Source organism: Teleopsis dalmanni, chromosome 1 (assembly GCF_002237135.1).
Source record: "Teleopsis dalmanni isolate 2A chromosome 1, ASM223713v2, whole genome shotgun sequence".
Classification (NCBI taxonomy): domain Eukaryota; kingdom Metazoa; phylum Arthropoda; class Insecta; order Diptera; family Diopsidae; genus Teleopsis; species Teleopsis dalmanni.
In genome coordinates this window covers 2,952,531-2,971,648 of record NC_051846.1, presented here as the reverse complement: position 1 = coordinate 2,971,648, position 19,118 = coordinate 2,952,531, and positions in this window count along the sequence as shown.

Below are 19,118 nucleotides of genomic sequence, written 5' to 3'. Positions count from 1 at the left end.
TGTGAATGAGTTTATATTTTTTCTCTAACAATTCAACAACTAACAGACTACTTTGGAATAACTTATTTATGTCCACTTTTAGCACAAGGATTGTTGTGGTTCTTGTAGCAACTGCACGAAAGGAATCTTTAAGGACTCTGCATAAGCAGTGAAAAAAGCGATTGTAATGGGGAATATACTCGTAGAAGAACAAATTGTATTCAAATACCGAAAGTATTAAAACTAAATATGCTATATATAGTGTATATAAAACAATATTTTTATTTCTGTTTTAAGTGGGTGTTTTTGTTTTGTGGAGGGGAGGGGAGGGGAGGACAGGAATGTAGTGGATAAACTTTTTATGTAGTAGCATTAGCGCGCTTAATGCTACTTTAAAAATTGTTTAAATATCCTTTCGAGGCATGAAGACAATTCCAACTTCATGTAGATGTGTTCTTTTGGTTTTGATTTTTTGAAAAGAATTTTTGTAGTTATTTTTTATACATTGCCTTGTAATTCTTAAATATTTTAAGTTGTATCCTTTTTAGCAGTTTTTGCATTGCACACTGCATTCTATACAAATGCTGTCTTTTAAGGTACTGAAGATGTAAGATGTTTTTTGTAGTATAAAAATCAGAAATTGTGAACTTCATTTGCTTACTTTTATCTGAACTCTTCTCATTTAAACGTTTTGTTAAACTTATTTTATGTAATCAAGTTAAAGTGGTTGAGTTAAATGCAACTGCAAGTCAAAAATTTATTAATGGAAGAATTAAATGCTCTTAAATCAAGTTAATTGAATATGATTTTATGAAATTCAAATTAAAATCAAAGGAAACATTTATAAATTATGTTAAATTGCATGTAAATAACAAATCAAATAAATAAGTTTTCTGGATAAACCGATGTGTTCAAGAATCCGTAAAGTTTACTTAACATGAGAAGATTGTGGTTCAATGATTAATAATATTATTTTATATTTACATTAAATTATTAATTTATATACATTCAACTTATTGGCTAATCTTAATTAGTATTTGACTTCATTTATTGTGTAAAATTAACCTAATATTTCTTATTGTCCTGTCTCAAGCATTTTCAAAATTTGCTGATTCCTCGAATTTGGCTGCTATTCAAGCACTGAAATGTTGTCATAAATTTATAAACAGCACACATAAATCAATTTTGAATTTATTTAGTTGCCTTTTATTGTTATTGTTCTAACCATTGCTTGTTTATAGTTAAATTTAATTTGTTAAATAGCTGCACCAAAAGCAAATACAGCTGAAGCGCCTAAAATCATACTTCATAGTAATTTTGTGTACTGGTTTAAGCAACTGTTATTGACAGACAAACATAAACAAATCAACCTAACACAACACAACATAACACAACATTTTAGTTCGAGAGCAAAATAGATAAACATATCCACACATAACAATGATGTATATATGTACAAATGTTAATAGACATATAGACATATAAACGTATTTGAACTTTAGAGATATTATCTGCTGGCTAGCTAAGCTTTAGTAATACCATATTTGATCACAGTAAAATAGTACATTGTATATAGTATCCCTTTTGGATTTTTTTTAACAATTTAGTAATTTCCATAGTCAATATTTATATAGACTAAAAGCTCCTTAAGCTTAACTAATAATCTAAACTTTTCCCAGATACACAGAATTAAATTAGTTTTATGTACTAAATTGCTGATTCCAGTTCCTAGTTATATACACATGCATGTATTCGCACATAATCAAGCAATACTTAATGATATGTAAATAAATATAATTTCATTTTTGAATCAAAATTATATTCAATAATAATTGGCTCATCTCTGAGATCCTTTTTCTCACAGCGCATTTAACGATAACCTTCAGGTGCTTTGCAATTAACATATTTTGCTGAGCTGGCACTTGTTTAATTAATTTTCATAGTATAGCTCTAGGCGTTATACATGTAAAATGCTACTGTTTACACTATTTTCTGGTTTAAAATTTTGGACATGTAGTATAATAATGCATTTATATAAATTTATACCTTTAATAATAATTTAAACTAATGCAGGTGAAAAAAATTTGGCTACTACTTGCACTAGTTTTAGGTTTAAAATTTTGGACATGCAATTTTATAACTTACAAATTAAAATTTTTAATTTTTATAAATTTATTTAATATAAATATAATTAACATTTCATGAATATTTAAACTAATACAGGTGTAATGTAGGTAACCTTAATATTGCATTTTAAATATCAAAAATTATGAACATTAAATAAGCTGAATTAATGATTAATTTTTTTTTGTGGGACAAATAATATTAAATTGAGTTATTGATTTATTACTGACTAAAAAATAGTATCAATAGTACAGTATGGTGCTAGTATAGTAGAAAATTCAATCAAAAAATAATGAATAGTAAAATTTTCATTTACGAAGCTTAATTAATATAAGCAGATGAAAAATTATTTGTGTCAGAAAGTGTTTTTATAAATTTCAAGCAAATTTTATATATACTTTGAACATTATTTTGGACATTATTTTGGAAACTACTTTGAAATAACTTTGAGTATTACTTTGGAAATTATTTTGGTCATTACCTTGAATGTTACTTTGGTTGCTTTCGATAACATTTTGGACAGTATGCGAGATATTACTTTGAACATTACATTGGACATAACGTTGGATATTACTTTAAACAGTATTTTAGACATTACTTTGGACATTATTTTGGACATTATTTTGGACATTACTTTGGATATTATTTTGGACATTACTTTAACATTAAATTAGATATCACTTTAGACTTTTACTTTAGACTTTACTTTGTACATTACTTTGTATATTATCTTGGGCATTACTTTGGATTCTTCTTTGGATATAACTTTGAAAATTACTAACGCCCTTACTGTGGATATAACTTTGGACACTATTTTGGACAACTTATATATTGAAATGTATGGTTTTGTGATACATATTTTATGAAGATTAGGCACGCATAGGTTGTATGCGCAATAAGCTTATAACTGCCTGATCCTTTAAGTAAATTAGGTTATGAACGTGAAAAACCGAGACATTTCAAGTTTTCTGTTTTATTGAGTTGAAACCCGGAACGAGGTTTTTATGACTTACTAAATATGTAAGCAAAATTGCTGTTATACACATTCGTAATGGTTTTAAACACAAACAAGATATTGTATCTATACAGCATGGTGCATTCAATACAATTTTGAGACTTATAACAAGATGTTGAGACTTAAGATAACAATCAATTACTTGAGATAATAATTTTATTATTAAAGTATTGGTAATTTTTCTAGAGCTTTCAATGGTCTCAAAATTAAATCAAAACTTAGTGTAGTTATATCCTTTTTGTTTGTTTACTACTCCATGTAAATAATTTATCCAAATTATATGTTTTGGAATGCAGTCAAGTTCTCAGGTGTCCCAAATTTACTACAAAACCTTTTGTATTTTGTCATTCAAATACAACAACATAGCTTCTATCTACTCATGATGGATTTTTCATTAAAAACCTCAAGAATTTTTTTTTAATAAATATTTTTCTCTTTTTTCTTAGAGAGAAGGTGTGAAAAAGGTTTTCAAAGTACTACAAAGACCTTTAAGTATTTCAAATAAGCAAATGCCTTTTGTATTGTCTAATGTTTACTTGTCGTTCTCTAAGATATAAAACCAAAGAACTTATGCCAAAGATTTGTTGTTACTTAATGTTTTATTTTTTTTTTCTTCTCTTATTTCTTTATGTTGTGTAATTTTAGTTTAAGAAAAGAATCTTTGTTTGGTTTTGTTTCCGTTTCACACTTTTTTGTGGCTCTTCACACTTCACACTTAAACCCTGGCGTCTGTGTCGATTTACTTGGAAGTACTCAACAATGCAGCAACTCGTGTACGCGTACGAATACTTTTTATCACTTAAAGCGCTTCTTTTATATTTAATAATAATAAAAATTAAATTAAAAAGCTTTTATGTGCAAATTTACAGTTTTCATATTTATTAAATTTAAGTTGAATTTAAGACACTCTCTTATGTCATGCGGTTATCCTTGACGCCATTTTCTGCCTTTACCGTGTACGTCTTATGCTAGGTAAATATTAAGTTCAGTATTTGTTTTACGAGTTTGCGGCTTCTCTACCCTTGTCTTGTTTAGTTGAATGCGTATCCTGCTCAAAATTATTTCTTCCTTTTTTGTTGTTGGAGTTTTTTTTCTTCCTGATATACGTAAGACAATAATTTCATAGGTATTTTGCTTTTGTGGGCATTTTAGGCTTGCTTTGTCATTGGTTTGATAAACCATGACACATAAATTCTCATTACATAGCCTATGGAGGGTAAAATTTCTTCTGCAACCCTGGTATTTGATATGAAATACCTATGGTTAAATTTGTTTTATTATTATTTTGTATTTTTAAAGAAATTTCAGTTTCCGCTTGTAACACGGCATATGTGATATTTCACGCATTTCATTCAAAGTATGTCAACGTGCTAAGTTCAAGCCCATAAGCTGCATATGGAAATTCCAATATTTTATTACACTGCTGTGTATATTGAATTTCAGTTACTACCATTTTGAAGAGTTAGGAAGGGGTTACAAAGGCTTAACACCAATGAGAGTAAAAATTTGTAGAATTAAAAGTCACTTCAGATGACCACTGCCAACAGTTAGGTATTTATATATGAAGTTATAATTAAAAGCACTATAAATTAATTAAGACTCCTAATTAAATAGTCATCGTAGGGTTATTATCTTAGTCAAAAATGACAGCTGCTGTTATATTCTTAATATAGCTTATTTTCTGCCAAAATAGGTTATTAACACACAACCAAATGCTTATTTTACTTAAAACATAAAACCATCACTTTTATACTTTAAGTTCTATTTCGACTACAATAATATTATTTCATTTTTATGAAAAAGTACTACAATTTTAAAATTCATGTTACCCCATGAACCTAGTTAGAAGTATTAAACTAAATTAAAGCTTGTACCTGTGCACATTAATTTTATGATTGTTTTTATAACAAATAATTTTCACCAAAACAATTTCAAAATTCTACTGAGACCAAGAATACAACAATAGAAGAGTCCATTAACAACAACAAATGGAAAGAAGAACAACTTTCAATTCTTTAACTCATAACTAACGACATACATTAACTTTTATGATGTACAGCTTAGTTTTGTTTTTTTTTTTTGTTACATTCATTTGGTTCTACACCGCATATCTAGCAGATACTTCAATAATAGAACAAAATCGTATAATACGGACAGTAATAAGTTCTTTTTTTTGGGTTAGCATTTGATTTTACAAACAAACGCCATCAACACCAAAACCTCTTCAACAGCTTTGGCTATCAACAGCTAAAGCACAATTTTGCCGACACCAACACAAAATCAAAAAAGCGCTAGTTTAATGCATTTGAGTGCTGTTGCGCAAGCGCTTTTAAGAACTTCAAACTAATTAGTTGTAATCAACACAACTACAACAATAGCAATCAAAGCAACAAGAACAATAGTAATAGCAAAAGCAAAGGCAAAGTCAACAACAACAACAACAGACACAACCGTCAGCAAAACAACAATGCAATAACAATAATAATAACGAAATCAGCGGCAACAAGCACTTCACTTCGGAAGCAACAACAACATCACAGCATATACAACAACAAATGCTATGACCACAAATACCAGAACAAAAACAATAACAACCACTGTATATGCAACAACAAATGCTATAACCACAAATACAATAACAACATCTTGGCCAAGCTATAATAACGGCAAACAAATTCTTTGTTATTGTTTTTTTTTTTTAATAATTTCTTTCGAAGTTTTTTGTTTTTGTAATTTTTGGGCTCAGTAGCAGACAAATGTAGACTAATACAGACATCTTGTAGATAAAAGCTTTTTCATGTTTTATACCATTTTCGAATGTTTTATTTTTTTTATTTTTATACATTTTTTTCGTTAATGTTTTGGTGTTACTTTTGTTGTTACTTATTCGGTTTAAAGTGGCAACACTTGCAGACAGTAGTGGGCAATCTTCTATTTTTTATGAAAGATTTTAAGTTAACGTTTTTTTATGCCATTTCGACGGCTTGGAAGTGAAGATAGATTTGAAATCACCTTTAAATACAAACTGATATTAAATATAATATTTGCAAAATAAATCTTAAAATAATAGAAATCGAAAAAACAATAGAAGAATCGTTTATAATAGAAGAATGAATAATAACAATATATGATCTAACTAGGAAAACTATTTCTAGTAGAAATGATAATGGTTTCTGGGGTACACTAAGGCCTTTATGTACTGCGACCACGTTGATCTATTGTACACCTTGTGGTTGAAATAGTATTCCATTAACAGAAACAGGATGGTGTTCGGAGTAGTAGGAGTCGTAGTAGTAGGAGTAGGAGTAGTAGGAGTAGGAGCTGATGCATAGTTGTTAAATTATTACTGATCATAGAACTGGAACTGGTATAAGTACTTTACTATATTAATACTGTAATATGCATGACAAAAAAAAAACAAACTACTTAAACTAAGAACTAACATACTGCAGTGGGAATAGTAGTAGTAGTATAGCAACACTTCATGAGGCTATATCAATACTTTAATACCAATACTTTTTTCTTATACCGCACTAATACAATACTTATGAAGTATATGAACACTTAATAAGATTTTGGCAATACTCTATTATCTAGCGATCATTATTCGTGAAAGTATTTGTCTTCTATCACGCATTATATTCTTGTAGTCATCCTTAGAGGTAGGCTATCTACCGGTTTTGGAATAAAAACACACATATTTACTGATCAATACTCATGCTAGAGTATTGAGATTTGTAGAGATTTGTGGATTATGAGCAAAGGTGCTTAGTGGAAGGAAAAGTATTCATAAAAAAGTTCGCAATATAATAAGCCATTTACAAATAAAATTCAAATAAAAATAAAAGGTTTTGTATATTCCTTACAAGAATTTAAAAATTTTTCCATAATGACAATTTTAAACTATTATTATTTTCCAATTCATTTGAGTGCAAAGACATATTAAGCATCGAATTAAAGGCCAAAAGATTTGAAAATGTTTTGTTTATCAAAAGCTGACTTTTCTATTTCATAAAATGACCAACTTCGTATTATCTTAAGTATTATCTCTGATTGCAATGACCTGTAGAGTAATCAGATATGCGTACAATCCTTAAACTAACTTTGCTCAGCAAAAGTATCGTATTTGATACTCCTTATATGATTTGGAATAAGAATTGCTGACTTGACTTTGGCATATACTATTAAGTCAGTAGTCTACAAATCACCTATTTCTCTTTTTGCTCTTAATAAAGCATTTCATTACTTTCATACTCTTCATATTTTGTGCCCCATCATGATACTACGGTATTAAACAGTCCTGAAGTATTGAGAAGGTTAATCAATCAATTATCATTTTTGAGATAGTAATAACAATCTAATGGGGTTTTAAGTTTGCTTATCTTATTAATAGTAAATATCATTTTATAGCACAGATATTTCGTAACTTAGACTGCAGTGGGAGTAGATTTTTTAAATCATGGTTAATTTACTACTCCTTGTGTACTACCATGTTTACAATTAAGCATGCGTTGATGTCAAGTTCAAATTGCTTCATTCGAAATAGACTTCAGATAATTTCGGAGAGTAAGGAAAAGTGCTAACATATTCAATATCTATAAAATTTCATCTGGAGTACCTTCTATTTAAACTGAGTTCCTGCCGTAAACATGTTCTAGAACTCATAGAAACAATTATAATCTTCTTCCCCGTACTGCACTTAACTCGAGTATTTAACTTTTTACATAAATTATTTCTTCAAATTAACGTATGAAAATTTTCTCACAACTTAGGCATTTCACAATTTTAATTTTACTTTCAAACTTTCCACCAATAAACATAAATATTTCTGTTTATAATTGTTAAGCACATAATTTGTTGTAAATTTCTCACACATTTGTATCTACAAGCAATTAGCTGCGTGTAAATGTCATTATAGAAGTAAATATACAATAAAAAAGTATAAAAATCATTTGAAGTATAATTATAAAAAAAAAATGTGTATTAAAAATTAAAGAAAAAAAGTAAAAATGGAACCATTTACGCGCCTTAATTGCCCGAAGCCATTAGATCATTTAAGCTGTCAGTCTGTAGACATTTCTATCTAAGCCAGCGAAACTGTAACCAAAGCAACAAACAACGGAAAGATAGCAGCAAAGCAAGACAAACAACAAACCCAGAGACTAATATCTTGCGTTGTTAAGATGCGATTGTCTTAGCCACCATTTTAATGGCCACCATAGCCGCCTTCATCACAGACGCAATCAGACACTCTAACAACACTAAAGCAACCAAGTGGAGTGGCTTTGTAGTTAACGAATTTTTAGTTTTTTTTATCTTAAGTTTGGCTTACAATATTTTGCTGTGCATGCGAGTATCTGTGGTGCAACGATAAAAGTTGCTGATGAAGTGGTTGTTGGCTTGAATAACACAAGTGGACGCAACTATTTTGACTTAAATAGTTTAAGTCGCTACATACATTTTTGGGTTAAGCGTAACATGCATGCCGTACGCATTTTGAATAATTAACAATAAAATGAATATGGAAGTCAAGTTAAGACAACCCAACACGAGACGAATTAAGACAAGACAAGACATGGCAAGACAAGTTGCACTAAAATGCATGAAAAGTGTGCGTCGAAGTGGCACATGGTTTACATGGAAGCAGGGACTTGGCCAAATGATAAGAAGAGTGAGGAAGTTCTTATTATTTCAATTCGTTACGTATAGTTTGATGTGGGTAATTGCATAAAACTGTTTAAAATTTGGATACTTTTCATTTATTACAAAAAATGTAGAGCTTTCCGCCAGAAATATTGCCTTAACCAAATATAGTTTGTGTTATATGTGTTGGAGTGAACTATAGTATTTACTTTTTAAATTGTTTAGAAGAGCTTCATTAACTGATTATTTATAATCGTCACATTTTCTATTAGATTTGGCCTTCTGCTGAATCCGGTTTTGCTTCCAGTTATTCTTGAACTTCATTTGCGCTCTCCAGTATTTTTTAATTTTCATCTCTTGCATAATTGTCGACATAAGCTATTGATTTTCGCAGCGAATTGGTTTGCTACGCGATTTTTAATTTATAAATTCTTACAAGGAAGCTCTCGATCCACGATAAATATCAATATGGCATTTTATTATGGGCTGGGTGATCATCACTTTCTATATTTAAGTACCCTGTCGTCAAAGGTTTACGATTCATTCTGTCTGTAGTTCTCAGTATCGATTCATTTAGCGATTCATGTACTCTTTTAAATAAATTTCTATCAAACAAATTGATTTTTGATTTTACAACAGTTCAGAGTTATTATGGGCTGCAAATTATATTTCTGTAGATTCACCTGAATAACTTTTTATCATAATATGATGAACCCTTATTTCAATGAATCATCCAAATGGTCACATATCAATCAAGCAAATCTTCAGACACTCACGTTTTATCTAGCAAAGAAGAAGAAAACTTAATAAAGTAAATAAATTTTATACATAAGAAATTAACGTTTTCATCGTAAGTAGGACATTTTTTCGAATTATAAAATCTAATTTCGTTAGAATTTTCAGTTCTCCCTTTTATTAAATTAGTTTTATTGGCATTTTCGTGCTGTTCACATTTTTTAATTCAAATTTAAATAAGAAGCACTTGAAGAGCCACCATAAACAAAGCTTAATTGAACTAGTCGTACAGTTTTTAATTCCTTTAAAGCACGTGTCTAAATTTATATCATTAATAAAGTCCACAATTAAACTCTGTATTGAACCTCAATTTATATTAAAATAGCATAGACAGGCATGTCCTTTTGTCTTCCTGTAAAAGCTCAGTCAAATGAACCGTATACTTAATGTGTATTTATGCCTCCAAAGGCGTTATTGCTGAATCACCTCCTGCCGGCACCAAACTTATTTATGCCAAGAAATTTATGATAATGACCCTTAAAGTTTTCACTGAACATAGTCACTTCCCCGAAACAAATATGTAAGAAAAAAAACACATAATTAGAGAGTCTGCGTATTTGTGGAAAACCTTGTTCAAGGACAAAACATTAATAAACCAAATACTCAGTCGAACAATGCAAACAGAAAGGAAACAAATAGACAAATGCGAGCCACAAAATTTCAACAAAATGCCAACGACATGAAAAAAAAATTGAAAAAAATCTAACAAATTAGATTGTTTTCCACTTGAATTAGTTTTAACGCTTTTGGCCTTAAACAGCAGCAGCAACAGCAACAACAATTTCTTTTGCAAAAAAAACAAGTACAATTTTTAACCTCATTTCAAGCTAAAAGCCAAACGAGCCATTGTGTAGCAGTACACGGCTTAGCTTCCGCTCATTCTCATCCACTTGGTTGAAAATTGATGATGATAATCGTTGGGAAATTGTTATAGCCATAGCTGATATATATATACATACTTTAATGTATATAAATATACTTATGAAAATATATTTATTCACAATAGTTGTGTGTTTGTATATAAATATTTCAAGTCGAACGTACACAATGAAGCGTACTCGGTTGCTGTTGCCTGGTTGCCTGGCGGTAAATGCTATTTGTTATTGTTGATGCTGCTGATGGACCAGTGATGTGATGTGTTGTACTATGTGTGTTGCTATGCTTTGCTGAATCAGTATCCAATTGGGTATCCAATAAATTGTTTGGAGAATTTTCACAATTGCTATTTTAGTTTATGAGCAGAATTAAAAACACAATCAAACAACAACAAACAAATAAACATTAATAAAAACAAATATATTAGCAAGTTTACGTACTTACATATCGACAGAGCACATCCTGCCCAAGCTGCTGGCTCAAAGGTATTTATGGTATTAGTTGAGGGAATTTATTTTTATTACTATGCAAACTGCTGGTCTGGCCATGAATTGCTTCTACTTGAACAACAGCAGTAGCCGTAGACTGCAGCATAAAAGGATTATGGAGTGGTTTTCGTAGATTTTGGAGAGAGTTTTTATTAGAATTTATTTCACTAAACGAATTATTAAAATCACTTTAAAGTACACAATACCCAGAACATATATTTGCGGTTTAACTACTTTTGTAGTGTTTTGGTAGAAATAATTGTTTCGCATATGTGCTTGAAATATAGAAGAACTCAGAGGCTACGAAATTAAAAACTTATTCTAAATCAAAATTATAAACAACTTTCAGATTCTAGTAAAAACTAAAGCTTCAGGATTTATTTGCAGCTAGTATCGTTAAAGAAGAACATAAATGAAATATATATATTGTATAGTTAGGTAAATAGGTAGTAATTCTGTAGTTCTACAACGGGCTATTATTTGTGCTCAAGTAGACTTTCTTGGGAATAAGGGCCTTACTCCAAACTAACCTTACCTAAGTAGGTAGATAGAGCTCGATGGTCGAGATCACGCATTATTTAAGATATGTGTGTCACTAGCGAATTTTGTGAGATATAGTTCACTTCAACATCGGGGCGATCCACTCAAAACTTGCAACCTCAAATAATTTTATTTGAGTTTCTAAAGTAGCTAAATAGAAACAGAATACTTCAGAGTACTTACAATATGAATCCATTATCTATTATACACACAGCCGACTTCCAGAAGTCCATCTGTTTTTTACTTCCTTGCACTGTTAGACATTTTTGGAAGATACCCAATATGAAGATAATGTGCTTTCATGACAACTTTACGGACTGTCATTATGTTTACAGAATGGTTAGATATATATATAACTAACTACATGATATTACGTATATATATAGGTAATATCATGTAGTTAGGTTGATTTACAATACATACTTATTTATTATTTATTATTATTATTTATTATTTATTATTTTTAATACATTTATTTTTTAAAGTAACGAAAAAGATTACTATTGAAATTTAATATACAAATATTTAATATACATTGTGACCGAAAAGTTTCCGGAAATTTTAAATAAAACGCAAAATTCTTAATCTTCATCAATATTTATTTTATCTCCTTCAAAATATGCTCCATTAGAAGCGATACACAAATGCCAACGTTTCTTCCAATCATCAAAACATTTTTTATAGGCGCTTTCCGGTATGGCTTTGAGTTTCCTCTGCGAATTCTGTTTTACGTCTTCTATGGATTCAAAACGCGTTCCTCTGAGTGGTAATTTGAGTTTGGGAAACAGGAAAAAGTCACACGGTGCAAGATCAGGTGAATACGGGGGCTGTTCGATGGTATTTATTGAATGTTTGGCCTTAAAATCGTTGATAATGTTGGCTCGGTGCGAGGGAGCATTATCGTCATGAAAAATCCATGAATTATCCTTCCACAATTGAGGCCGTTTACGGCGGATATTTTCACGCAAACGTCTTAAAACAGTCAAATAATAGGCTTTATTGACTGTTTGTCCTTCAGGGACGAATTCATGATGCACCACACCACGAATATCGAAGAAAACAATCAGCATTGCCTTGATTTTCGAGCGACTTTGGCGTGGTTTTTTCGGTTTCGGCTCGTCTTTTCCTCTCCATTCCGATGATTGTTGGCTTGTTTGCATGTCGTACTCGTAGACCCATGTCTCGTCACCCGTTATGATGCGTTCCATGAAAGTTGGATCGGAATTGGCACGATCAAGCATGTCTAACGAGACCTGTCCACGATGGTGTTTTTGGAACAAATTGAGGTGAATCGGAAAAAGCCGAGCGTTGACACGTCGCATACACAAATTGTCCACCAAAATCAAACGAGCCATCTCACGACCGATGCCTAGCTCTCGTGCTATCTCTCTAACACTCACATGAGGATTTTTGAACACGATTTCCTTTGCCTTTTCAATGTTTTCGTCGGTGGTAGAGGTCGAAGGTCGTCCAGAACGCGGCATGTCTTCGACGGTCGTACGACAGTCCTGAAAGGCTTTGTACCACTCATAAACTTGAGTTTTCGATAAAACTGATTCCCCATAAGCCTTTTGTAGCATTCGCAACGATTCTGCACACGAAAATTCGTTCGAAACACAAAATTTGATGCAAACTCTTTGATCAATATTTTTTTCCATTGTTTTTTTCGCAACCACTACTGAGGTGAACTGGTTTCAACAGCTGCCGTAAACGAACTGTCTGACAGATCGCGCTCAATTTTTGGCATAGTAATTAAGACAGTGCTGCCAAACTACATAACTATAAAATATCGAAAAATATACAGCGCGCGAATTTTAAATGAGAATTTCCGAAAACTTTTCGGTCACAATGTATATACATTTTATGCTCTGCAGTGCAGATGAAATGCTAAAGTGTATTAGGAGCATAAATAAAGCGGTTGTTTAACGTTTTTGTTAATGTCAAGTACCGACATATCTGCTATGGAATAGAAAATATATAGAATACCGGCTTCCTGTCATGTAGAGAACTGCAACCATGGCTGATCCTTTTGCTTCCTCAATTATCTTCTATAGCAAAGTAAATTTTTCTGTTATTTATGTTACTATATTAAAAATAGTTATATTAATCGAAATTTTACAATGTTTCATTTGGTTTGAAGAACTTGACATTATTACTTGTTATTTTATATTCTTTTAGGGTTTTTGTCTCCACTACATTGCTTTGTTTAGTTCATCACGGCTTTAAAAATTCGCGTTATCTAATGTAAATAATCTTTTGTTATACGAGTATATATATGTACTCATAAGCAAGATATTAACGTCTTCAGATTATTGTAGTTGAGTTTACAGTTCCTTTTATTTTATACTTTTTATTTAGGATTTTTTTCTGTTTTGTTAAGAAATAATAGTAACTATTTTCTACAACTTTCCTTAATTTGTAAATAAATATATAATTACTTTTATTTTAAGCTTCATAGGTATATTATACCATTTCCTTACTTTAATTCCGTTAAGCAATAATTAAGTTCACTTTTCTTCAGTTAGCTATATATATATGTATATTTATATATATATATTCCATATGTATTCCTAAGATCCACTTTACATTACAAATTAATCCATGCAGTCTTAAATATGCTGCTGGTACTCTCACAGTTGCCACAGTTACATGTGGCATCCAAACAAAAATTCTGTCAAAACATGTGGCATGAAAAAATGATTGATGTGTCTATGCGTTTCAATCTTTTTTTGCTTTTCATATAATTTATTTATATTTTTTCTTACGTTTTGTTTGTTTATTTTTCTAAACATTTCTATGCATCAATATTTGTATATTTGTCAAGTATCTTTTACATACATTTTGTTTACACTGTAGTTTAAATGCTTAATGTCAAACATCCTAGCAGCATCATGTTACGCAGATATGTAGCTGGAGATATGTACGAAACCGTAGATAGCATATATATAATCTGATTGTTGCATTACTGCAGAGTGTTGACATATTGTCATACCGAAAATGAGAGGAAGACTCATGAATTTCTTTTCACAACTACATTTTTTCCTCAAATGTTTGCTATCTTTTTACTTATCTAAACAGCGTGAATTTCTTTGCCCACTACATCGAATCAAGAAGGTTCATGGGTGTCCTTTGTGTAGAATTTTTTTCGGCTGTCTATTTTTTACTAAGACCGAGTAAGTCGTTTCGTTGTGTTATGCTTATGCTGAGGCGTTGGCCGCCTCAATCCACTATTGACATAATGAATTGTTTCGGTGTTGACATTACTCTTGTCTTGCCTTGTTTAGGAGGATTTTTTGCTTGAGCATTGCGTTGCCTCTTGAATGAATGTCAACAATTTTATTATCATTTATGTCAGCTGGCGTAATTTTTTGACTATATTTTTTATATTTTCATTTTTTTTTCATTTTTTTGGTTGGTTGGTTGTTAGTGAATATTTCATTTACGTAAATTTATTTATTTTATTTTGTGTAATTTTTTTTTCTTTAATGCTTTCATGAGGTCTTATTTGCTTTGCTGCTTTCAGATCTTTGCGTGCGACTGCTCAAGTGTTTTTCATTTATTTAGTTTTGGTATTAAATTATTTAATGCTGCTTCCTTTGATTTGATGGATGGCATATTTGGTTGTCATAGGCAGGTTCCTACACTAATGAATAATTTGATTGAAGGCCGATTGGTTGTACGGCTATAGCATGAATATTTTATAAGGCAGTATGATTACTAAAATGAGCACACAAGGCTAAAGTACAAAAAAGTAAGAAAATGAAATGAAATTAATTTCAAAAGAAGTATGCGTATCTACTCGTATTAGAATTTTGTTTGAGTCACATGAAAAGAATCTGCAAACTTCATTTAAAGCAGATTAAAATGCAACAAAATTCAGTGAGTCAGCAGTAAGAAGAAGAAGAAGAAGAACAATAACAGTCGTATGGCATATTAGCATAGAATTCATACCATCAATAGTTAATTTGAATAGCTTTTTTCAACTTCTTTAACTAGAGGGACAAATATTGAAGTGACAGTGACAGAATCAAAACAAAAAAAGTTCAAATCTGAAATTTTATTTTATACGCTGGTGTTTTTCTCAGTGAAAACACAAACTAAAAAGTTATATATATTCTCGACTTACCATCAAAGCTCCTCTGAGATACATTTTTCACACCTTAAAGCATTTGAATAAAATTAGAATTTCGCATTTCAAAGTAAAAATGCTGCAAGGAAGTAAAACTTACTGTTGCAAAGGAAGCGTAAAATAAAAGGAATAAATATATATTCTAATAAAAAATAAAAAGAAATTTGCATTTTACGAGTACTTCCCCTAAAGCAAAATAAACCAAAACACAAAAAAAACAGAAAAACGAACAGCAACGAAATTGTATTCAATAAAGTAACGAACACTCCTCAAGTGTAAAATATGAACATGAAAAAGATACTTTATACTTTTGTATTTGTATCTACTACACCTTAGAGATTATTTGTTTGCTTCGTTACTATTGCTGTTATCTGTGGTAGCAGATAGTATTGTTGTGGTGGCAGGATGCAAAAGCAGCGTCTTTAAGGTTGCTATTAAGTACTTGCAAATATTAAATGAAATCAATAAGCTTATAAAAATAAAATTCAGAAACAAATAAAATAAAAATGAATAGAAAATCACAGTCAGGCAATTTTGTAAGTCGAAAAAATTTACACTGTGGCAAACACAGTGGAGTGGAGACGGAATTTAAAATTTCCACTTGGCAAAAATTAATTCAAAAGATAACAATTGAAGATAGCAAAGCAAATCGCATACCTGTTACTACCCACCATTCCACACAGTTCAGCTCACAGTTCTATGTTATTTCCACTTCAATTCACTACAGAGTATCTGCAACATACGAGTATGCAATATACTCGTACATGTATCTAAAGGATGTAATCAAGTGAAAATCAACAAAATCTGAAGAATAGAAAATATTTATAAATAAATTCAGCAGTTTTTTCCATTTGCAAAAGTTGTACTCACATTTGTAATTGTATTTGTACGCTAAATTTGTGTGTTTATAGAAAATTGTTACATTTTCACAACAAGAACGCCACAAATTGGCGCAAAGAGGAAAAACCATTCCCAACAAGGAGGTGTGCTTCCTTGCTCTGCCGCTCGAACTTACTGAAGTCGCTGAATAACAAAGCTCGTTCGCATAACAAATCTTCTCGAAAACAATTGCAAATAAAAACACGTAAATTTAATTCTAAACATTAATTTTTGCTATGGTTTTTACCTTCTATTGTTCACAGTATGTCGCATTTCTATACATACATAGGGGTATATATATATATGGACTTATTTAACCATCCATTGTACGTGTAGATACTCGTATGTATGTTGAAAAGTGTGTTCTTTGTTAGGAAGGACGAAATGGGGCGCACTTTATTAAGAGTCTAACAAATTTTCTATTTAGTACAAGCGGAAGTCGTACGAGTTGCTACAAATCCTTTTTGTATAATTTTACGTTTTTCTATTAACTTAATTGAATTCACTGAAAAATGAAGCTATAGACGCGGCTTTTTGTTTTCATTATTCATTCTTATATATGATTTACAATACCCGTATTAAGTAGTTAGTAGTCTAATAACATGGTTTATATAGAAGAAATATAAATTATTTGAATGAAACCAAAATTAAGGAAAACCTGAACAAATAATAACTTAATTAATGCTTAAGATAAAATCCTTTAATTGAAGTGAATATTAAAATTATATATTCCAGTCGTTTTTCGGAAATTATGTAGGATATTACATAGGACATTAGAATTTTCTGTTATAAAATTTTTTAAAATATTAAAAGAAAGCAAATCAATATTAAATATTTTATTTAATATAGTGTTAAATGTTTTCGATCTGGTATTCTTTGCTTACAAACTGCTTGACGCGCATTTTTTGGAATTTTAACTCCGACCTACTATGGAAGTCTACTGTTACTTCATGAAGGTATGCGGTTTTTGATTAGTAAATGTGGAGCAACTTTTTCAATCAAGATTCTGTTTTAATGCGATTTTAATTTCCGATTTGTAGTACCCGCGCAAAATGTACAATTTATAACACTTACAGATAAATATAAATTTATAACAGTCTATAGACACTTCGCCAGAGTAGAAAGATTATTCTGATTTGATTGGATATATGTATATATAAAAAATATAAATTCATAAAAATGTATGTATATAATATATAAATGTAGATAATATATAAAAATAATATAAGTGAATACCTATAATACTCTAAAAATGCACAAGTGAGCAACAAAATTTAACAGATTGAGAGTAAATCTAGGTTGAATATAGATTTATCAATCGAAAACGTCATTAAAGTACTTCTCTAACTCGAACTTCCCCTATAAATTATGGTATTGTACCTACATTGCAGAGTCTTATTTCTTCATCCGATTTAAGATGACCACCCAAGTACTCCATTTAGTTACTTAACTATTATTTTATCTAACATAAACTCAGTCAGCATAGCTTGATGGCGCTCGCTATTCACTGTAACAGCAGCTCCTTCCCCATTTCAAAAGAAATAAAAATCGACGATGTGATCAGAGTATTAACCTTACCAAACAGTCAGATGGTTGGATGGTTTTGAAATGAGCAGAGTAAAATTAGTGTAAAACTAATCAATTACTGTACAAATTGCTTGCTTATTAGACTTATTATATTGACCGTAAAATGGACTAAGTGCTATATACACTTTGCGAACAGATTTATTTATTTCAAAGTAGATTTCGACAATTTGGAAGATATATTCTAACGTTAAACGAACAAAAATATTGAAGCAGTTTGACATTTTCAGCTGTCAAACCATAGCTATCGATATCGATACTAAAAAAAACATCCGATGTTATCGTTAAATAATATTTTTGACTGAGTTAATTCAAAGTATTTGCCTTCTAACTCTGTCTATTTCAAAAAATATTATATTTAATTATATAGTTTATTAACAATATTTCCGCATTAAACGCATATTCACAACGTACTCACATGCTTACATACTCAAATACTTACATATTTGACTATGATTATTTATTGAAAAATACTTGAATATATGTATTCTATGAGTAAAATCAAATTCTTATTTCCCACAACTAAATTAATTACATTGCCTAACAATTTCAAAGCATTAATATATGCCCCAAATCAAATTATCTTAACGATTTATAGTAATAATCCTAATATTTCGTAATTCGGTTTAAGTGCAGAGGTTTTCTGGTATTTCGAAGCAATCAAGAATAGTTTAAAACATCAGTAATTAAATTAAAGTTATTGAAGTTGAAAAGCTATGGCTCAGCAAACTAGAGGTGGACTTTTAACACCTGGGAAAATATTTTTGGTTTAAAAACATGTTTTCAGAGATGGGATTTATGTCTCCTCATACAGACAATTAAGTAAATGTGTAAATATAAATATGCATGAGTTTGAAACCTATATCAATAAATTTATAAATTGCTCCGACATATTCATAAATTTCAATTTTGGCTTTTGAGCAGACACAAACTGCAATTTTAATTGATGCACATTAATGGAAGAAGTTCTAGCACAACTAAACAATAAATTGGAATAAATTATTTTACCAAATAATTTTTGATTATTTTTGATATTCATTAAATGTGAGATTTTGCAAAAATGAAA